Below are 23737 nucleotides of genomic sequence, written 5' to 3'. Positions count from 1 at the left end.
CATTGTTGGCATTATTGTTGTTTTCGGCTGCCATGAGTTCTTCTTCTTTGGAGAATTTGGTCAGGTCCTCTAAAGAGAGTTGTGCTTTGGCTTCTCTTAGCTTTCTCTTCAAGGTCCTTTCAGGTTCAGGATCAGCCTCAACAAGAATGCCCTTGTCTTTGCTCCTGCTCATAAGAAAGAGAAGAGAACAAGAAAACGTGGAATCCTCTATGTCACAGTATAGAGATTCCTTGAAGTGTCAGAGGAAAAGAAGAGTAGAAGACAGAAGTAGAAAATTTCAACTTATCACAGGAGATGGAGTTCGAATTTTGCATTAAGGAATAGTGTTAGTTCATAAATAGAAGGATGTGAGAAGAAGGGAAGTGATTTTTGAAAATTAAGTGAAAATTTTGAAAACATTTTTGAAAAACATTACTTAATTTTCGAAAATGAAAGTGGGAAAGAAGTGAAGTGTTTTTTTTAAAAAGATTTTGAAATTAGAAATCAAAGAGATTTGATTGAAAATTATTTTAAAAAAAGATGTGGTTAAGAAAATATGATTGGTTTTAAAAAGATGTGATTGAGAAGATATGATTTGAAAAACATTTTAAAAAAGATTTGATTCTGAAAATTAAAAACTTGGCTAACAAGAAAAGATATGATTCAAACATTAAACCTTTCTCAACAGAAAAGGCAACATACTTGAAATGTTGAATCAAATCATTAATTGGTAGCAAGTATCTTTGAAAAAAGAAAGAAATTAAATTTGAAAGAGATTTGATTGAAAAGATATGATTTGAAAAAGATTTGATTTTGAAAAACTTTGAAAACTGAAAAAAAATTGCATTGAAAAACAGAATCTTCCCCCTTGTGCCATCCTGGCGTTAAACGCCCAGAATGGTGCACATTCTGGCGTTTAACGCCCAAAACTATACCTTTTTGGGCGTTAAACGCCCAACCAGGTACCCTGGCTGGCGTTTAAACGCCAGTCTGTCCTTCTTCACTGGGCGTTTTGAACGCCCAGCTTTTTCTGTATAATTCCTCTGCTGTATGTTCTGAATCTTCAATTCTCTGTATAATTGACTTGAGAAGACACAAATTAAAATATTTTTGGATTTTTAATAATAAGGAAAAGTCAAAATGCAACAAAAATCAAATAACAATGCATGCAAGACACCAAACTTAGCAGTTTGTATACTACTGACACTAATGAGAATGCATATGAGACACACAAATACTCAAGTCAAGAGAATTCAAAGATTAGAGTAAGAAATCATCAAGAACTACTTGGAAATCCTTAAGACACATGAATGAATGCATGCAATTGACACCAAACTTAAGATGAGACACTAGACTCAAACAAGAAATTTTTGGATTTTATGATTTTTTGATTTTTTTTTGTGTTTTTCGAAAATTAAGTGGAAAAAGGTATCAAAGTTCTTAATGAGAATTCCAAGAATCATGCAATGTTAGTCTAAAACTTCAGTCTAAAGGAATTAGACATGGTCAGCCAAGCTTCAGCAGAACATTGCATTCAAGAGCTAAATTGATGAAGATCAATCAGCTTTGGTGATGATAAGAACATCACCTTGAAACACTAGAATTCATTCTTAAGAACTCTGAAGAAAAAAAAATACCTAATCTAAGCAACAAGATGAACCGTCAGTTGTCCAAACTGAACAATCCCCGGCAACGGTGCCAAAAACTTGGTGCGCGAAATTGTGAACAATACTTTTCACAACTCTCATAATCCTCGGTCATGAACCCCAAAAACTTGGTGTTCAATACCATGGCATTACACAACTTCGCACAACTAACCAGCAAGTGCACTGGGTCGTCCAAGTAATAAACCTTACGCGAGTAAGGGTCGATCCCACGGAGATTGTTAGTATGAAGCAAGCTATGGTCGTCTTGTAAATCTTAGTCAGGCAAACTCAAATGATATGATGATGAACGAAAATAAACAATAAAATAAAGATAGAGGTACTTATGTAATTCATTGGTAGGAACTTCAGATAAGAGCATGAAGATGCCTTCCCTTCCGTCTCTCTGCTTTCCTACTGTCTTCACCCAATCCTTCTTACTCCTTTCCATGGCAAGCTTATGTAGGGTTTCACCGTTGTCAATGGCTACCTCCCATCCTCTCAGTGAAAACGCTGCCTATGCTCTGTCACAGCATGGGTAATCATCTGTCGGTTCTCGGTCAGGCCGGAATAGAATCCATCGATTCTTTTGCGTCTGTCACTAACGCCCCGCCTGCTAGGAGTTTGAAGCACGTCATAGTCATTCAATCATTGAATCCTACTCAGAATACCACAGACAAGGTTAGACCTTCCGGATTCTCTTGAACACCGCCATCAGTTCTAGCCTATACCACGAAGACTCTGATCTCACGAAATGGTTGGCTCGTTTGTCAGACGAGCACTCGGTTGTCAGGCGATCAACCATGCATCGTGCAATCAGGAATCCAAGAGATATTCACCCAATCGAAGGTAGAACGGAGGTGGTTGTCAGTCACACGTTCATAGGTGAGAATGATGATGAGTGTCACGGATCATCACATTCATCAAGTTGAAGAACAAGTGATATCTTAGAACAAGAACAAGCGGAATTGAATGGAAGAACAATAGTAATTGCATTAATACTCGAGGTACAGCAGAGCTCCACACCTTAATCTATGGTGTGTAGAAGCTCCACCGTTGAAAATACATAAGAACAAGGTCTAGGCATGGCCGTGAGGCCAGCCTCCCAGTGATCTAAGAACTAGACGTCCAAAGATGATCTAGAGATCTAAAGTGATCAAAAGATTTTTAAAATACAATAGTAAAAGGTCCTATATATAGAAAACTAGTAGCCTAGGGTGTACAGAGATTAGTAAATGACATAAAAATCCACTTCTGGGCCCACTTGGTGTGTGCTTGGGCTGAGCAATGAAGCTTTTTCGTGTAGAGACTCTTCTTGGAGTTAAACGCCAGCTTTAGTGCCAGTTTGGGCGTTTAACTCCCATTTTGGTGCCAGTTCCGGCGTTTAACGCTGGGATTTCTGAGGGTGACTTTGAACGCCGGTTTGGGCCATCAAATCTTGGGCAAAGTATGGAGTATCATATATTGCTGGAAAGCCCAGGATGTCTACTTTCCAACGCTGTTGAGAGCGCGCCAATTGGGCTTCTGTAGCTCCAGAAAATCCACTTCGAGTGGAGGGAGGTCAGAATCCAACAGCATCTGCAGTCCTTTTTAGTCTCTGAATCAGATTTTTGCTCAGGTCCCTCAATTTCAGCCAGAAAATACCTGAAATCACAGAAAAACACACAAACTCATAGTAAAGTCCAGAAAAGTGAATTTTAACTAAAAACTAATAAAAATATACTAAAAACTAACTAGATCATACTAAAAACATACTAAAAACAATGCCAAAAAGCATACAAATTATCTGCTCATCAGCGCACATGCCATTTGTGTAGCGAAACTGAATAGAGAGTTGCACGAGAGACGCGCGGGAGTGGTGCGTGGCACACATGCCACACCACGCGTATGCGTGCCTCACACGTACGTGCCTCTTGCAAAAAAGTTCAACCCACGCGTAAGCGTTACCGACGCATACGCGTGGGTGTGTAAATCGGCGTTATTGGGGTTTCGCACAGAGAGTTGTGCTGGAGTGCGGATGGCTTCATGCGTTTTGCATGATCCCTAATCGCGCGTGCGCATGATGGACGCTCTCGCGTCCGCGTGCGTGACGCGTTCGCGCCGTCAGCGCCGTGCACCTTGCACGCAGTGCGCCACCTAATCAGTTTTCTTTTCTTCTCTTTTCAAATCTTATTTTTTTCTTCTTCTCCTCCCTCTTCTCTTCTTCATTCTTCTTTTACCTTTTGCACTTTTCTCTCCTCCCTTTTCATCCCTATTCTCTTTCACTTTCTTCTACTTAATTTATTTGCATACTTTCATTCATCTTTTATTTACTGCATTTACTTATTTTTCTTTCTTCTTAATTTTCTTTTTAGCATAATTATTTATGGTCTCTTTTTCTTTCTTTTTCATGCATTTTTATGTTGGTGTTGGAACTTTATTTGGGTCTTATACTATTGCTTGTGGATTATTATGGAGTTGTTTGAAAATTCATATTAATTGTTTTTGGAATGTTTGCATGTTGCAATTTCATTCTCCCCCTATCATATTAAACATGCATACTAAGTGTTTGTGAAAAAGCCCGTATGGCATTGTGCATTCTTCATTATTCTATCCCTTTATTTTAATGCCTGTTTTTCACAAAACCTTTTCCATATTTTATTAATTAATTATAATTGTCAATACAAATTAACACACAAATTCCCACAATTTTCCCATACTCAATTAACACACAAATTCTATCTTAAGCTAACTAAAGATTCAATTGGGATTTTTAATTGTTTTCTGCTTAAGGCTAGTAATGTGGTACAATATGGAACGAATGGGATTAAAAACAGCTCAAAGTGGTTAACAGAGGTAGTTAAAAAGGGTTGGCTTATTTAGGATATATGAGTTAAACAAACAATGGCCTCAATCATATGCATGCACATAACACATTAATTTTGGACATATAGGATAAAACAAAATTCAGATTACATTCACAGAGAAGTAAACACACAGGAAAAAAATGTTTATGGTTAAATAGTGTAACCATGTATTTAGGCTCAAGGTCTCACGGGTTGTGTGTTCTTTTTAGCTCAAAAGTTCTATTCCAATTTTAAATTCAAACAAATTTAACATAAATATTTTGATTTAAATTAGTAAAATTTTGCAAAATATATGGTCTTAAAAGAAACTTATTGTCTTTTCAATCAGGTAGAACATGCATGCGATTACCTACTAATATGCAATCTATCCTATTCTAAAGAAGAAGAAATTGGTGTTAGGGGGAAAAGAATTACCTCCGGAAGTCAGGTACTGACCGAACTCCCCACACTTAAGGCTTTGCACCATCCTCGGTGCCATCTGTCAGGAACAATGGTGTGCTGGTGGCAGTATCTCTACAGTCGAGACCGTCATGGCTCTCTGTGCTAGTAAAGGAAGTGAAGTCCGGAGTGCCTGGGTCCTCGTCAGGTCTGTGATTGCCTGTGAGTAGCTCCTTGAGGTATTTGAAATGGCGGTGGTTGCGGCGCTCTCGGAGCTTTGCTTTCTTGTCTTGTTGGTCCAATCGCTTCAGTATTTGATGCAGTAGCTGACTAGTAGATGGTGGAGGAACTACAACATCCTCTGTGGACTGGTTGGTAGTGGCAAGTGGTGGCTTGAGATATCTCCCATTAGGGACGTACTGATCATCCCGTGGAAGTATGACTTTGGTGTCTCCAGCTCTGTATGAGACTCCGGCTGCTGAGACAAGATCAGAGACCAAGGTGGGAAAAGGTAGGTTGCCCGCGATTTTCACGTGTCCCATAGCATTCTGGATATTTCTCGGTAAATTTAGAGGCTGGTCAGTGAGGATGCACCATAGTAGAATGGCCATGTCTGCGGTGAAGGAGGACTCATGAGTGCTTGAAAAGACGTAATGGGACATAATCTATGCCCATACGTGAGCCTTTAAGGTACGTGCGGAAGCCGAAATTCCCTTAGGACGGGAACGATGGTATCCAAATATCCATTTGCTGCCAGGTTGAGCGATAACTCTGAGAACAGCGTCCCAGTCAAAGTTGTATGCCTGGCGCTTGAGTGCGGCTTCTTGAAAAATGTCCAATCCTTCTGGAGCAGGGGGAAGATCTAAGGCTCGCTGAATGGCCTCTTCTGTAATGGGGACTTGCTTCTGACGTATATAAACAGACTGCAGGGTTGGCAGGTGAAAGTTGGAGTAGAATTCAACTACCCAAGAAAGATTGACCTGTCGTGGCTGTCTTTGTAGGAATCCCCAATGTCTTTGTGCAATTTGCGGCTCAACAAAGTTGGAAATTCGAGGTAGAAGGATAAGAAGGTGTTCATTGTTGTAATTTCGAGCTGCAAGGATAGGAAACATCTGCTCACAGTAGCGATTTGGAAATCGTGCAGTGTCCTTTGATGGGAAGGCTCTTTCCTTTTCATCAATCTTTATAATCCTTTTAATTCTTTTTGTTAAGGGCTTGATTGCAGTTGAAGAAGGTTCTGCCACTAATGTTCTTTTTGTTCCTTTTCTTACTATGGATTTAGAGGTAGCTTTCTCTTTGCCTTTCTTGGTGGCCATTCTAAAAGGGAACGAAGAAAGTCATTAGCATACAAGGGTTATAGCAAGGAAAAGAATAGGAAGGGTGGTAATCAATGCATATGTATGGATAATGATGTGAACACATGGTCATGACTACATGCGGCAAATCAACAATGGAAATATAGCAAGTGCATAGGAGGAAAATTGAATGCAAGGTGTTTATTGGCATGCTGACAAAGGGCACGAGTAGCATAGATCAAGCATTCAATGTCCAAATTAGATTACCAAGTCGCTCAAATTAATAAGATATTTGTAAAAACAATTATATATAAGTAATAAAATAGAAAAGGGGTTTTGTGAAAAGCAGGCATATAGAGTAGTAGATTTAAAAGAAATCTAAAAATAGTGCAAAATGCCATATGGGCGTTTTCACAAACACATAGCATGCATATTAAATAAGGTATAGAAAATACTAATTAGAACATGCAAGTGACCCCATAAAAATAAGATATAATTGTTTAAACAAATCCCAAACAATCTATAAGCAACATATAAAAATAATGACCCAAATAAAATTCCAACACCAATAGGAGGAATAGAAAAAGAAAAAGAAAACATAGTTAGGGAAAGTAGAAGAGAAAGAAAAAGAAAATATGATAAGAAAAAGAAGAATGAAAAAGTAAAGAGGGAAGAAGAGAGAAGAAAAACCTTGATAATGGTGATGGAAAAGAGGGGATGGAAGAGAGAAAGAAGGGAGGGAGAAGGAAGAGGGGAGAAGGAAATAAGATTGGGGGAAAGAAAAGATAAAGCAGGCTGGCAGATTTGAATGAGTTGGGCGACGCAAACGGTGCGGATGCATGGGGCACGTGGTCACGTGGAAAGCCCTTAAGTGAGGTGACGCGGACGCGTCGGTCACGCGGACACGTGACGTGATTTGCGCTAGTGGCGCGAGGGCAGCTTTGCACTCGCACAACTCTCTGTTTAAATTGTATTTTGCCAGAAAAATTAAAGATCAACAAAAAAAATCAACAAGAACAACTTGAAGATCGAAGAGCACAAATTCGAAAATTTAAAGGGAAAATATAAAATATGTAATTGACACCAAACTTAGAACAAAAAAACTAAACTCACGAAAATTAAAATTTTGATAAAGAAAAATAATATTTTTGAAAAATTTTTGAAAAGGGAATAAAGGACTCAGAATTTAATGACTCTATAGAAACAAAAATAAATTATTCTTAATCTAAGCAATAAAATAAACCTTGAGTTGTTCAAACTTGAATAATCTCCGGTAACGGCAACAAAAACTTGGTGCACGAAATTTTAATCCTAATATCAAAATCAAGATTTCTTATGATTTCGTACCACTAACCAGCAAGTGCACTGGGTCATCCAAGTAATACCTTACGTGAGTCAGGGTCTATCCTACGAAGATTATTGGTTTGAAGCAAGATATGTTTATTTTATTACGCTTAGTTAGGATATCAATTATAATTATCAGTTTGACTTATTAGAAAAATAAAAGAGTGCGAAATAATTACTTGTTGTGCAGTGATGGAGAATATGTTGGAGTTTTGGAGATGCGTTGTCTTCTAAATTCTTGTAATGTAATATTCAACTCAATAGCAAAATGTAAAGTTCCTTCCATGGCAAGCTCTATGTAGGGTGTCGCCGTTGTCAATGGCTACTTCCATCCTCTCAGTGAAAATGGTCCAAATGCTCTGTCACAGCACGACTAATCAGCTGTTCGTTATCGATCATGTCGGAATAGAATCCATTGATTCTTTTGCGTTTGTCATCACGCCCAACACTAGCGAGTTTGAAGCTCATCACAGTCATCCAATCCCAGAATCCTACTCGGAATACCACAGACAAGGTTTAGACTTTCTGGATTCTCATGAATGCCGCCATCAATCTGGCTTATACCACAAAGATTCTGGTTAAGGAATCTAAGAGATACTCATTCAATCTGATGTAGAACGGAGGTGGTTGTCAGGCACACGTTCATGGATTGAGGAAGGTGATGAGTGTCATGGATCACCACCTTCTCCATAATTAAGCGCGAATGAACATCTTAGATAGGAACACGCATGTTTGAATGGAAAAACATAAACAATTGCATTAATTCATCGAGACGCTGCAGAGCTCCTCACCCCCAACAATAGAGTTTAGAGACTCATGCTGTCAAAGAGTATATAATTCAGATCTAAAAATGTCATGAGGTACCAAATAAGTCTCTAAAAGTTGTTTAAATACTAAACTAGTAACCTAGGTTTACAGAGAATGAGTAAACTAAGATAATTGGTGCAGAGATCCACTTCTGGGGCCCACTTGGTGTGTGCTGGGGCTGAGACTTAAGCCTCTCACGTGCTTGGGCTGTTTCTGGATTTGAATGCCAGGTTGTAATGTGTTTTGGGCGTTGAACTCCAACTTGTAACCTATTTCTGGCGCTGGATGCCAGACTGCAACATGGAACTGGAGTTGAATGCCAGTTTACGTCATCTATCTTCGTGCAAAGTATGGACTATTATATATTTCTGGAAAGCCCTGGATGTCTACTTTCCAACCCAATTGAGAGCGTGTCAATTAGACTCCTGTAGCTCCAAAAAATCCATTCCGAGTGCAGAGAGTTCAGGATCCAACAGCATCAGCAGTCCTTTTTAAGCCTAACTCAGATTTTTGCTCAGCTCCCTCAATTTCAGCCAAAAAATACCTGAAATCACAGAAAAACACACAAACTCATAGTAAAGTACAGAAATATGATTTTTTCTTAAAAACTAATAAAATTCTATATAAAACTAATAAAAACATGTTAAAATCTATATGAAATTACCCCCAAAAAGCATATAAAATATCCGCTCATCACTCAACCAAACTTAAACTGTTTCTTGTCCTCAAGCAACTAGATAAATAAAAGAGGATAAAAAGAAATAATGAAGCAATAATATCTCAGAGTTTTAAGTGAAGCTCAGATTCTAATTAGATGAGCGGGGCTAATAGCTTTTTGCTTCCAAACAGTTTTGGCATCTCACTTTATCCTTTGAAATTCAGAATGATTGGCATCCATAGGAACTCAGAATTCAGATAGTATTATTGATTCTCCTAGTTTAGTATGTTGATTCTTGAACACAGCTACTTTATGAGTCTTGGCCATGGCCCTAAGCACTTTGTTTTCCAGTATTACCACTAGATACATAAATGCCACAGACACATAACTGGGTGAACCTTTTCAGATTGTGACTTAGCTTTGCTCAAGTCCCCAATTAGAGGTGTCCAAAGTTCTTAAGCACACTCTTTTGCTTTGGATCACGACTTTAACCACTCAGTCTCAAGCTTTTCACTTGGACATGCATGCCACAAGCACATGGTTAGGGACAGCTTGATTTAGCCGCTTAAGCCTGGATTTATTTCCTTGGGACCTCCTATCCATTGATGCTCAAAGCCTTGGATCCTTTTTACCCTTGCCTTTTAGTTTAAAGGGCTATTGGCTTTTTCTGCTTGCTTTTTTTTTGCAAAATTTTTTTTTTCACTACTTTTTCTTACTTCAGGAATCAATTTCATGATTTTTCAGATCAGCAATAATATTTCTCTTGTTCATCATTCTTTCAGGAGCCAACAATTTTAACATTCATGAAACTCAATATCAAAAATATGCACTGTTCAAGCATTCATTCAGAAGACAAAAAGTATTGCCACCACATATAAATAATTAGAATTTTCCTTATTAAGAACTCGAAATTAAATTGCCTCTTTATTCTAAAAATCTACTATTTTATTCATGTTTGATGATGATGAGAAAAATAATTTATAGCTTAATTGGAAATAAAATCAAAATAGAGATACTAATTACTACTACTAATGTATAACTTCTAAGGTAAATTCCTAATAAGAACAGTTATCACAGAGTTAAGGCAGAGATTAGGACTCAACAACCTTTATTTTGGGAAGTAGATGCTCCTCTAGTATGTGGGGTGCTTAGTCCTTCAAAAGATAATTTCTGACGCTTCAGTTCTTTCAAGTCACATCCTTGCTTTTCCTGTTCCCTTAGGTGCCATGATCTTGATGAGTTTTAGCTCAGTGATCATGGTGAATCACACCAAACATAGAGGTTTACTTGTCCTCAAGCAAAAGAAAGGAAATGAGAGGAATAGTAGGAGAGGAAAATTTTAAATTCAAAAGATATGATGAGTTGAAAAAGATATGAGAAGAATTTAAAAAGATTTGAAAAGAATTAAAAAAGATAGACGAGTTTTGAAAAAGGTTTGAAAAGAAATTAAAGAAAAATCAAGAAATATGTTTCGGATAAAAAAATTTTTGAAATTGAAGTTGAAAGATGAGAGTTTGTAACATGTTTATGCAATAAATCATGAATTGAAACGTGAAAATTGGAAAAAATTTGAATTGAAAACGAAATTACCTCCTCCCTACAATCCTGGCGTTAAACGCCCAAACGCTGCATGTTTTGGGCGTTTAACGCCCAATTGCTGCTTCTCCTGGGCGTTCAACGCCCAGCTGTTGCTTCTTTCTGGCGTTGAACGCCAGGAAGTCCTTTGTCAATAGGCATTTTTCTAAACGCCTAGGATGCTGTAATTCTGGCATTAAACGCCCAGAAGGAGCTTCTTTCTGGCGTTCAACACCTAGATGGCTATCCTTACTGGCATTAAACGCCCAGTGGATGCTTCTTTTAGGCATTCAACGCCCAAAATATTTCTTACTGGCTTTTTCACGCCAGTGAGCCTCCAAATTTTTTTGTAACTTTGTGAATTCAATCAATTGCTATTTTACCTTGAAGATACTTGACATATACCTGTAAAAATCAATTAATTAACTAATAAACTTTGTAAATGGCTGGGTTGCCTCCCAGCAAGCGCTTCTTTATTGTCTTTAGCTGGACTATTACTGAGCTTTAATCAAGCCTCAGTTTTGAGCACTCTTGCTCAAAATTGCCTTCAAGATAATGTTTGACTCTCTGTCCATTAACAATGAACTTTTTATTAGAATCATTATCCTGAAGCTCTACATATCCATATGGTGACACGCTTGTAATCACATATGGTCCTCTCCACTGGGATTTTAATTTTTCGGGGAATAATCTGAGCCTAGAATTAAATAGCAGAACTTTCTGCCCTGGCTCAAAGACTCTGGATGACAATTTCTTATCATGCCATCTTTTTGCTTTCTCTTTGTAAATTTTTGCATTCTCGAAAGCATTGAGTCTAAATTCTTCTAACTCATTTAACTGGAGCAATCGTTTTTCTCCAGCTAACTTGGCATCAAGGTTCAGGAATCTGGTTGCCAGTAGGCCTTATGTTCCAGTTCCACTGGCAAGTGACATGCCTTTCCATACACAAGCTGGTATGGAGAGGTCCCTATAGGGGTCTTGAATGCTGTTCTGTATGCCCACAGAGCATCATCCAAGCTTCTTGCCCAATCCCTTCTATGATTAATTACAGTCCGTTCCAAGATTCTTTTGAGTTCTCTATTTGAGACTTCAGCTTGCCCATTTGTCTGTGGGTGATATGGAGTGGCCACCATGTGGCTAACTCCATAACGAACCAAAGCAGAGTAAAGTTGTTTATTGCAGAAATGAGTGCCCCCATCACTGATTAGTACTCTAGGGGTGCCAAATCTGCTGAAGATGTGTTTCTGGAGGAATTTTAACACTGTCTTAGTGTCATTAGTGGGTGTAGCAATAGCTTCCACCCATTTGGATACATAATCCACTGCCACCAGAATATAACTGTTTGAGTATGATGGTGGGAAAGGCCCCATAAAGTCAATACCCCATACATTAAACAACTCATTCTCCAAGATTCCTTGTTGAGGCATGGCATAATTGTGAGGCAAATTACCAGATCTTTGGCAACTGTCACAATTAAGTACAAACACTCGGGAATCTTTATAGAGAGTAGGCCAGTAGAAGCCACATTGGAGGACTCTTGTGGCTGTTCGCTCACTTCCAAAATGTCCTTCATATTGTGATCCATGGCAATGCCATAGGATCTTCTGTGCTTCTTCTTTAGGCACACATCTACGGATTACTCCGACTGCACATCTTTTGAATAGAATCCATTGATTCTTTTGCATTTGTCATCACGCCCAACACTCGCGAGTTTGAAGCTCGTCATAGTCATCCAATCACAGAATCCAACTCCGAATACCATAGACAAGGTTTAGACTTTCTGGATTCTCATGAATTCCGCCATCAATCTGGCTTATACCACGAAGATTCTGGTTAAGGAATCTAAGAGATACTCATTCAATCTGATGTAGAACGGAGGTGGTCGTCAGGCACACGTTCATGGATTGAGAAAGGTAATGAGTGTCACGGATCACCACCTTCTCCATAATTAAGCGCGAATGAACATCTTAGATAGGAACACGCATGTTTGAATGGAAAAACATAAACAATTGCATTAATTCATCGAGATGTTGTAGAGCTCCTTACCCCCAAAAATGGAGTTTAGAGACTCATGCCGTCAAAGAGTATATAATTCAGATCTAAAAATGTCATGAGGTAACAAATAAGTCTCTAAAAGTTGTTTAAATACTAAACTAGTAACCTAGGTTTACAGAGAATGAGTAAACTAAGATAATTGGTGCAGAGATCCACTTATAGGGCTCACTTGGTGTGTGCTGGGGCTGAGACTTAACCTCTCACGTGCTTGGGCTGTTTCTGGAGTTGAACGTCAGGTTGTAACGTGTTTTGGGCGTTGAACTCCAACTTGTAACCTGTTTCTGGCGCTGGATGCCAGACTGCAACATGGAACTGGCGTTGAATGCCAGTTTACGTTGTCTATCTTCGTGCAAAGTATGGACTATTACATATTGCTGGAAAGCCCTGGATGTCTACTTTCCAACCCAATTAAGAGTGCGTCAATTGGACTCCTGTAGCTCCAAAAAATCCATTCCGAGTGCAGAGAGTTCAGGATCCAACAGCATCAGCAGTCCTTTTTAAGCCTAACTCAGATTTTTGCTCAGCTCCCTCAATTTCAGCTAGAAAATACCTGAAATCACAGAAAAACACACAAACTCATAGTAAAGTCCAGAAATATGATTTTTGCTTAAAAACTAATAAAATTCTATAAAAAAACTAATAAAAACATGTTAAAATCTATATGAAATTACCCCCAAAAAGCGTATAAAATATCCGCTCATCACTCACCCATTCACTGTCTGAGATGGGGTAGATAATATCTGTCTGTAATAGTCTGGTCACTTCCTTCTTGACAACCTCTAAGATAGTGGGGTTAAGTCTTCTTTAGGGTTGACGAACGGGTCTTGCTCTTTCTTCTAAAAATATTTTGTGCTCACAAACTTGAGGGTCGATGCCTACTATGTCTGCCAAACTCCACCCAATTGCTTTCTTGTGCCTCCTCAGCACACTAAGTAATTGCTCTTCCTGTTGAGAAGTGAGGTCCCATGCAATGATAACTGGAAACTTCTACTTGTCCTCGAGGTAAGCATATTTGAGGTGTGGAGGGAGGGGTTTCAACTCTAACTTCTGTTCATGGTCAGGCTCTGGATTGTCTGGAGTTGGTGGTAGTGGTAGATTACTTTCATTGTCCTCAAAATTCCCCACACTCGGACCTTGTCCTATGTACTTCTTTTCAAACTCCTCCTGGTGAACTTCAGCTATGGTCTCATCTATGATGTCACACTGGAAGATAGAATGATCTTCTGGAGGATGCTTCATAACTCTATTCAGATTGAAGCTTACTACTCGGCCGTCTATTTCAAAAGAGTATGTTCTTGCAAAAGCATCTAATTTGAACTTTGAGGTCTTCAAGAAAGGTCTTCCGAGTAGGATTGATGATGGTTTCTCTGAGTCATTTTGGGGCATCTCCAGGATGTAAAAATCAATGGGAAAAGTGAGACCTTTAGTGCCCACTAATACATTTTCAGCAACTCCAGCCACTGTAATAATACTTTTATCTGCTAACACAAAACGAGCTACCGACCTTTTTAAGGGAGGAAGCCTCAAAATATCATATACAGATAAAGGCATTATACTAACACATGCTCCTAAATCACACATGCAGTCAGAAAATATCACACCTCCAATGGTACAGTTAACCATGCATAGACCTGGGTCACTACATTTTTCAGGTAAATTTCCTATTAAAGCAGATATAGAACTACCTAAAGGAATAGTTTATAATTCATTAATTTTGTCTTTATGTATGCAAAATCCTTTAGAAAATTTGCGTATTTAGGTACCTGTTGAATAACATCAAAAAGGGGAACAGTTACCTCAACCTTTTTGAATATTTCTACCATTTTGGGATCAGGTTCCAACTACTTTCTGGGCTTCCTTGCAAGTTGTGGAAATGGAATAGGAATGGCATTTTCTACAGTGTCTGCGTCCCTTGGTACTTCTTTCTGTGATCTAGCGTCTTCTTCCTAAGCCATGTCCTGTATATCCTGTTCTTCCTCAACATCTTCTATTTCCACTACCTCTTCAGCTGAGGCATGTTCAGGTAGGTTTGGCTCTTCCTGATTCCTCTCTTGCAATGTGGTTCCAGACCTTAGGGTGATGGCATTAATTCCACCCTTTGGATTGGATAATGGTTGAGAGGGGAGTCCACCAGAGCTTGAGGACTGGTTGTTGGAGCTGTTCAATGATCCAATCTGTGAGACAAGGGCTTGTAAAGTAAAATTCAGACCATTCAGAGTAGAAGTGAGGTTGTTTTCCATGGCCTATTATCTTCGATCAATAGATTGTAGTAACTCATCATTAAGAGATGAAGAGGGATAAGTGATCTGAGAGGTCTGCTGAGATGCTTGAGGCTGTCTTAAATGAGGTGTTCTGTAGGCCTGATTCTGATTCTGCTGCCTGAAGTTGTTATTGTTATTCCACCTCTGATTTTCATTGTTATCTCTGCCTCCTCTGTTATGATTGTCCCTCCAACCCTGGTTAGAATTATCTCTCCAGCCTTGGTTAGAGTTATCCTGCCATCCATGGTTATAGCTGCCACCTTGATTGTACCCTTGATTGGGGCGGTCATAGAAGTTATGAATGGCTGCTACAGTGTGGTCTTCCGGTTGGAGTTGCAGACACTCATCTGTGTAATGACTGTAATCTGCACAGATTCCACATACTCTTTGTGGAACCAACTGCTGGCTGTGCTGTGGTGGAGAAGACTGAACTTGCTGAGGCTATTATTGACTTAGATGCATCTGCTTCAACAAGTTAGTCATTTCACATAAGCTCTGAGCTATAGCAGCAGTCTCTTTGCTAGTGGATACTTCTGCAACAGCTCTTGACCGACTTTGTTTCTGCTTGTGATTCCTAGTAGATTCGTCTAAGTCGCTGATCAATTGCCATGCTTCTTCCGTAGTCTGTACTTTTTCATAGACCCATTGCTAGCACCTTCCAATGTGGTCCTATCTTGAGATTTCATGCCCTGTGTAAAGTAGCCGAGTAACACTATCTTGTCAATCATATGGTGTGGACATGCTTCTAGAAGATTATTGAAGCGTTCCAAGTATTCATAGAGAGTTTCAAATTCATCCTGAACGATCATGGATATGTGTTTCCTCAGTTTATTGACAACCTCAGCTGGAAAGAATTTCTCCAAAAATTCTCTTCTAAGCGTATTCCAGTTGGAAACAGTCGTTCCGGGTTGAGTGTAGTACCACTCTCTTGCCTTTCCTTCAAGAGAGAATGGGAAGGCTTTTAACAGAATGGAGATTTCATCAATGCCATCACGCTTAACAGTAGAACAGGCAGTTTGAAAATCCCTAAGGTGCTTGATGGGTCTTGAGCAGGTAAGCCATGAAACTTGGGCATCAAGTTGAGTAGTGAAGACTTTATTTCAAAATCCACAGCCACTGCTGGGTGGTGTGCCTGGAATGATTGTGGTGTAAAATCAGGGGCTTCTTCCTCCTGGATAGTGACTCTCGTAGGTGCTGCCATGTCACCTGTACGTAAATCAACTAGATTAGTAGAGAGGGAGCTTGTTTCTTCCTTAGACGACGTTTCAGGATTGTCCTCAGAGAGGACTCGCCGACGCCGAGCTTGCCTTATACGTGAAATAGTTCTTTCAATCTCAGGGTTAAATACTAGCAAGCTTGGATCAGGAAGTGAACGCATCATTTAACGAAAGAAACGTGCAGCTCATAGTAACAAAATAAAAAGAAAAAAATTGCAATTAAATAAATGCCAATCAATAAATTAGCAAACTGTTGCAACTCCCCAGCAACGGCGCCAAAAATTGACGTGGCGGAGATTGGCGAGTTAAGAAATTATTAACAGAAATACGTTGCAAGTACAGTCCTTAACCAGCCGAAAATCTGCTTATCAATTTAGAAGGTTTGTCACAATATTGAAATTAAAATACTAGGAGTATGAATCCCAAGTCGTCTCCCAACGAGTTACAGAGAGATGTGCTATTTTATCAATCAGGTGTTTTCAAAAATGGTTGAGTTGATAAACAGGAAATTAATTTAGAGAATTTAATTAATTTTAAATAAAAGCCTTAACTGGGAGTAGATTAATTGGAAGCCCTATTCTTGTTGAAGTACTCTCAAGATTAATTAATAATTGGAAGTTGCTCTGCTTAGTTATCCCTTACCGGGTAAAAGAAAGTCAAGCAAGTTGGAAAGCTGTTTCTAGTCACAAGTTCTAATCCTCTCCCATGGTAGGGTCCATTGTCAATGATTAGAGGTTGATCCAACAATAAACCCAATTATAATTTCTCTCTTGAGTAATTCAACTCAAGGTTTCCTTTCAATCATCTCCCAATCAAGTTATGGAACTACTCACTCATCATAATTATAAACTTCACAGAATCAATGGAGAAAATAAAAGAAGACATAATAAATAATAATGAAGGGGATTAATTGAAAATAAAAATAGTCTATATTAATAACTTGTGAAAATAATCCAATGTCAATTCTGGGGGGATTAAGAATATGGAAGAATAAATGGAAAGTAAATAACAGAATATAATGACTACTACCGGAGGTAGACTCTTCTCAAAAGCTAAAGCCAAATCTTCAAAATCCTAATTATGAATATTTAAGTGAGTAAACCTAGGGGAGGAGTAAATTCAGATCTAAAAACTAAAAATTATGCGGAATGAATGTTCTTCTCTGTCTTTGCATGTTCTCTGGCTCTAATCTGTGTTTTTGGGCCAAAAACCGGGTTAAAATCCGGCCCAGAAACCCTGCCAGTAACTTCTGAAATTCTGCAGATCGTGCACGTCACGCGGCCGCGTCGTCCACGCGTTCGTGTCACTCGACGTTTCTCGTACCACGCATGCACGTCGTCCATGCATTCGCGTCATTCATGCCACTTCCAATCCATGCGGTTGCGTTAGACACGCGAGCGCGTCACTGTCGTTTCTTCCATTTCGCGCGGTCTGACGATTGGATTTTTGACGGTTTAGAATTTTACAAATGAAATCTCGTCGAAGTATAGTCTCTAAACCAACAATAATCCTCTCATACAAAAATTTGTTTGTCACAAGTACAAACCCCTAAAATCTATAAACCGAAGTATTTAAACCTCGGGTCGTTCTCCCTAGGATTTACAATAAAGTGTTTTGTTATTGGTTGTGAGTTATATTTGGGGTTTTAGAGGAGAAACATGAATAGTAAATGGTAAGAAAACTTTATTAACAAAATGGTCTTGGCAAGATTTGGTTGTCAAGGGTCTTCATCATTATCACTAGCCACAAGTATGGTAGTTGCAAGGATTAATCCCACTTAGTCATCCTTAAATCAATTAACAAAGGAAAGTCAAGTGAGTTATATCAATCCTAGTCCATAAGTCCTAGCTTTCCACTAATTGGATTAATGAAGGCTAGAGTTAATGGCTATCAACTAGCAATCAATTGGACACTAGTGACTCAAGAAATCCTAAGTTACCTTCTCAAGCCAAGAACATAAAATCCTACTCTAACATCCTCTCAAGCATTTCATCAAACACTTGGAGGGTAATGAAAGAAAGCATTTTTATTTGTAAGAATAAAAGAAATCAACAACCAACAATTACAAAGAATTAACAAAGCAACAATCAACAACATCACAATCATATGATTATTTCAAATTGCATTATTAAAAGAAAACAAAAGAACAAAAATATCTCAATTACAAAACCTAGAAACAAAATAAGAGAAATTACACTAGAGGATAGGGATAGAAAGAAGAACCAAAGTGTAGCAATCATCAATTGAAGGTAGAAGTAGAAGGAGACTTGAATTAAACCTAGAATTATGAGATCCTAATCTAACCCTAATTCCTAATCCTAGAGAGAAGTGAGAGCTTCTCTCTCTAAAACTAACTCTAACTCCTAAAACTAAGCTAATGATCAAAAGTATCTAAAAGTATGTTGATTCCCCTTCAATACTTGACTTAAATAGCATCAGAAATGAGTTGGATTGGGCCCACATGGCTCCTAAAACCGCTGGGGACGATTTCATAATAGTGGGCCACGGACAGAATCGGCGCGCGCGCGCAAAGTGCGCGTGCGCGCCCCTGAACGCGAAGCAACATATGGCAAAATTTATATCATTTTGAAGCCCCGGATGTTAGCTTTCCAACCCAACTGGAACCGCATCATTTGGACCCCTGTAGCTCAAGTTATGGTCACTTAAGTGCGAAGAGGTCGGCTTGACAGCTTTCCGGTTCTTTCATTTCTTCATGAGTTCTCCAACTTTACATGCTTTTTCTTCATTCCCTTGATCCAATCTTTGCCTCCTAAATCTGAAATCACTTAACAAACATATCAAGGCATCTAATGGAATCAAGGTAAATTATATTTATCTATTTTAAGACCTAAAAAGCATGTTTTCACTCTTAAGCACAATTAAAGGAGAAGTTATAAAACCATGCTATTTCATTGAATAAATGTGGGTGAAAGGTGATAAAATCCCTTAAATTCAATACAAGATAAACCCTACAAATGGGGTTTGTCACGGTCGCGTCAGCCATGCGACCGCGTGACTTCTCGCTGGTTATCTCCTCAATTCTTTGTGTTCCTTCCATTTTTGCATGCTTTCTTTCCATCCTTTATGCCATTCCTGCCCTGTAATTCCTAAAATCACTTAACACACATGTCAAGACATCTAATGGTAATAAGAGAGGATTAAATAAAAGAAAATAAAAGCCAAAGAAGCATGTTTTCAATCATAGAGTATTTTTAGGAAGGAGTTGTAGTTACATGCAAATCATATGAATAAATGGGCAAAGACTTGATAAAACCACACAATTAAACACAATATGAATCATAAAATAGTGGTTTATCACCGGCCCTCTTACGATAGGAGCTTGTGTCAATGCCACTTTAAGCTTGTCGAAAGCTTCTATGCACTCCTTGCTTAGATCAAACTCAATGTCCTTTTGCAATAGTCGAGATAGAGGCAATGCTACCTTGCTAAAGTCCTTGATAAATCTCCGATAAAATCCTGCACATCCAAGGAACGAACGGACTTCCCTCTCGGAGGAGGGGTAAGGCAAGCTAGAGATAACATTGATTTTTGCCAGATCTACGAAAATACCTTCTTTGAAAACAATATGTCCTAAAACAATGCCTTGCCTAACCATGAAATGGCACTTTTAAAAATTTAAGACAAGGTTTGATTTAGTGCATCTTTCCAAAACTTTTTCAAAATTATCCAACTAATGATCAAAAGAATCACCATACACACTGAAATCATCCATGAAAACTTCCATGCATTGCTCTAGAAAATCCACAAATATGCTCATTATGCACCTTTAGAAAGTTGCTAGTGCATTGCATAAGCCGAATGGCATGCGCTTATAGGCATAGGTTCCAAGGGGGCAAGTAAATGTTGTTTTTTCTTGGTCTTCTAGAACAATGTGTATTTGAAAGTACCCCGAATAACCATCTAGAAAACAATAATGAGATTTACCGGCTAATCGATCAAGCATTTGGTCGATGAACGGTAGTGGGAAATGATCTTTTCTAATGGCCGTATTCAACCTTCGGTAGTCGATGCACACCCTCCAAGAGTTTTGCACCCTTGTTGCTATAAGCTCCCCGCTCTCATTCTTGATTGTGGTCACCCCGAATTTCTTTGGCACTACTTGGACCGGGCTCACCCATTCACTATCCGAAATAGGGTAGATGATGTCCGCTTCTAGTAGCTGGGTGACCTCTTTTTTCACAACCTCTAGAATGGTAGGGTTGAGTCGTCTTTGAGGTTGTCGAACGGGTCTAGTTCCTTCTTCGAGGAATATTCGGTACTCGCATACTTGGGGGCTTATTCCCACTAGATCCGCCAAGCTCCACACTATGGCCCTTTTGTTCTTCCTCAAGATACATAGCAACTTTTTTTCTTGTTAAGGATTTAGTTCCCTTACAATAATCACGGGAAACTTGTGGGCTTCATCAAGATATGAGTACTTTAGGTGGGGTGGTAGTGGCTTTAATTCTACCTTTTGGTCTTGACTTGAGGTTTGAACTTCCGGATGACCCGGATGGGGTAATGCGTTCGCTTCACTTGGATTTTCACTTGTGTCTTCAATCATATGCTTCTCATCTAACTTTGCAAGATGCACTTCGGCCACAATGTTGTCAATTGGGTCACACTGGAATAGAGAATGATTCTCCGTTGGGTGTTTCATTGCTCCTTCTAGGCTAAAACTCACGACTCTCCCATCTATTTCAAACGAATAGGTTCCCGAGTAGGCATCTAACGTGAATCTAGAGGTCCTCAAAAATGGTCTCCCAAGTAGGATAGATGATTGATGAGCGGATAATTTATACGCTTTTTGGCATTGTTTTCATATAGTTTTTAGTAAGTTTAAGCTACTTTTAGGGATGTTTTCATTAGTTTTTATGTTAAATTCACATTTCTGGACTTTACTATGAGTTTGTGTGTTTTTCTGTAATTTCAGGTAAATTCTGACTGAAATTGAGGGATTTGAGCAAAACTCTGAAGAAGGCTGACAAAAGGACTGCTGATGCTGTTGGATTCTGACCTCACTGCACTCGAAATGGATTTTCTGGAGCTACAGAACTCCAATTGGCGCGCTCTCAACGGCGTTGGAAAGTAGACATCCAGGGCTTTCCAGCAATATATAATAGTCCATACTTTATTCGAAGAATGACGACGTAACTTGGCGTTAAACGCCAAGTACACGCTGCTGTCTGGAGTTAAACGCCAGAAAAACGTCATGATCCGGAGTTGAACGCCCAAAACACGTCATAACTCAGAGTTCAACGCCAAGATATGCCTTAGCACGTGAATTCATCAAGCTCAGCCCAAGCACACACCAAGTGGGCCCCGGAAGTGGATTTAAGCATCAATTACTTATTCATGTAAACCCTAGTAGCTAGTTTATTATAAATAGAACATTTATCTACTGTATTAGATGTCTTTGACCAGATCCTGGATTGTATTCTGAATCCTATGATCACGTTAGAGAGGGCTGGCCATTCGGCCATGCCTGAACTCTTTGCTTATGTATTTTCAACGGTGGAGTTTCTGCACACCATAGATTAAGGGTGTGGAGCTCTGCTGTACCTCAAGTATTAATGAAGTTCTATTTTCTTTTATTCAAATCTCTTCTATTCTTATTCCAAGATATTCATTCGTACCCAAGAACATGATGAATATGATGAGTCAAATTACCCTCATCATCATTCTCACTTATGAACGCGCATGATTGACAACCATGTCCGTTCTACATGCAACAGAGCTTGAATGCGTATCTCTTAGATTCCTCAACAGAATCTTCGTGGTATAAGCTAGATAGATGGCGGCATTTATGAGGATCCGGAAAGTCTCACCTTGTCTGTGGTATTCCGAGTAGGATCCTGGGAATCCGGAAAGTCCAACCTTGTCTGTGGTGTTCCGAGTAGGATTCCGGTAATGAATGATCGTGACGTGCTTCAAACTTTAACCTGCTGGGCGTTGGTGACAGACGCAAAAGAGGGATTCTATTCCAGTAGGAGCGGGAACCAACCGGTGATTAGCCGTACTGTGACAGAGTGCGTTAGCATAGTTTTCACTGCGAGGATGGGATGTAGCCATCAGCCATGGGTGATGCCTCCAGACTGGTTAGCTGTGCGAGTGACAGCCGCACAGGTTATTTCCCCGTGAGGAATGAAAGTAGCCACAGTTGATGGTGAACCCCTATACAAAGCTTGCCATGGAAAGGAGTAAGAAGGATTGAGTAGAAGCAGTAGGAGAGCAGGCGTGCTTGAGCCATGCAGCATCTGCATATACTTAACTGATACCTCTACTAATGAATCTGCATAAGTGTTCTATCCTTTTTATTATTCCTTTTTATTATTAATTATTAGAAAACCCATAAAACTATTTTAATCTGCCTAACTGAGATTTGCAAGGTGACCATAGCTTGCTTCATACCAACAATCTCTGTGGATTCGACCCTTACTCACGTAAGGTTTATTCTTTGGACGACCCAGTACACTTGCTGGTTAGTTGAACGAGATTGTGAAGGAAATAAACAATGCCCTCAGAGCATAAATCCAATTACAAGAAAAAAGGGAATCACAATTTTGTCCACCAAGTTTTTGGCGCCGTTGCCGGGGATTGTTCGAGTATGGACAACTGACGGTTCATCTTGTTGCTCAGATTAGGTAATTTTCTTTTCAAAAATCTTTTTCAAAAATTTTTCTTTTATTCTTCGTTTTTCCAACCTTTATTTTCGAAAAAAAAATTAATAAAAATCCAAAAAAATTAGAAAATCATAAAAATCAAAAATATTTTGTGTTTCTTGTTTGAGTCTTGTGTTAATTTTTAAGTTTGGTGTCAATTGCATGATTTTAAAAATTTTTCTTGCAATTTTCGAAAATCTCATGCATTCATAGTGTTCTTCATGATCTTCAAGTTGTTCTTGACAAGTCTTCTTGTTTGATCTTGATGATTTCTTGTTTTGTGTCTTTTGTTGTTTTTCATGTGCATTTTTGCATTCATATTTTTCATGCATTAAAAATTTCTAAGTTTGGTGTCTTGCATGTTTTCTTTGCATCAAAAATTTTTCAAAATTATGTTCTTGATGTTCATCATGATCTTCAAAGTGTTCTTGGTGTTCATCTTGACATTCATAGCATTCTTGCATGCATCTTGTGTCTTGATCCAAAATTTTCATGTTTTGGGTCATCTTTGTGTTTTTCTTTAAAAATTCAAAAATCAAAAAATATCTTTTCCTTATTTCCCTCCAAAATTTCGAAATTTTGGGTTGACTTGGTCAAAAATTTTTCAAAAATTAGTTGTTTCTCACAAGTCAAGTCAAAATTTCAATTTTAAAAATCTTATCTTTTCAAAATCTTTTTCAAAAATCTTTTTCATTTTTTTTAATTTTCAAAAATTTCAAAAATCTTTTTCAAAATATTTTCAAAATCTTTTTCTTATCTTTTTATCAAATTTTCGAAAATTAACTAACAAGTAATGTGATTGGTTCAAAAATTTGAAGTTTGTTACTTTCTTGTTAAGAAAGGTTCAATCTTTAAGTTCTAGAATCTTATCTTGTAGTTTCTTGTTAGTTAAGTCAATTTTAAAATTAAATCTTTTTCAAAATATCTTTTTCAAATATATCTTTTTATCTTTTGTCTTATCTTTTTCAAAATTTTATCTTTTTCAAAATTTGATTTCAAAATATCTTATCTTTTTCT

Source organism: Arachis hypogaea, chromosome 2, assembly GCF_003086295.3.
Source record: "Arachis hypogaea cultivar Tifrunner chromosome 2, arahy.Tifrunner.gnm2.J5K5, whole genome shotgun sequence".
NCBI lineage: Eukaryota > Viridiplantae > Streptophyta > Magnoliopsida > Fabales > Fabaceae > Arachis > Arachis hypogaea.
The sequence above is the reverse complement of the archived record's forward strand: the minus strand, read 5'-3'. Positions refer to the sequence as shown.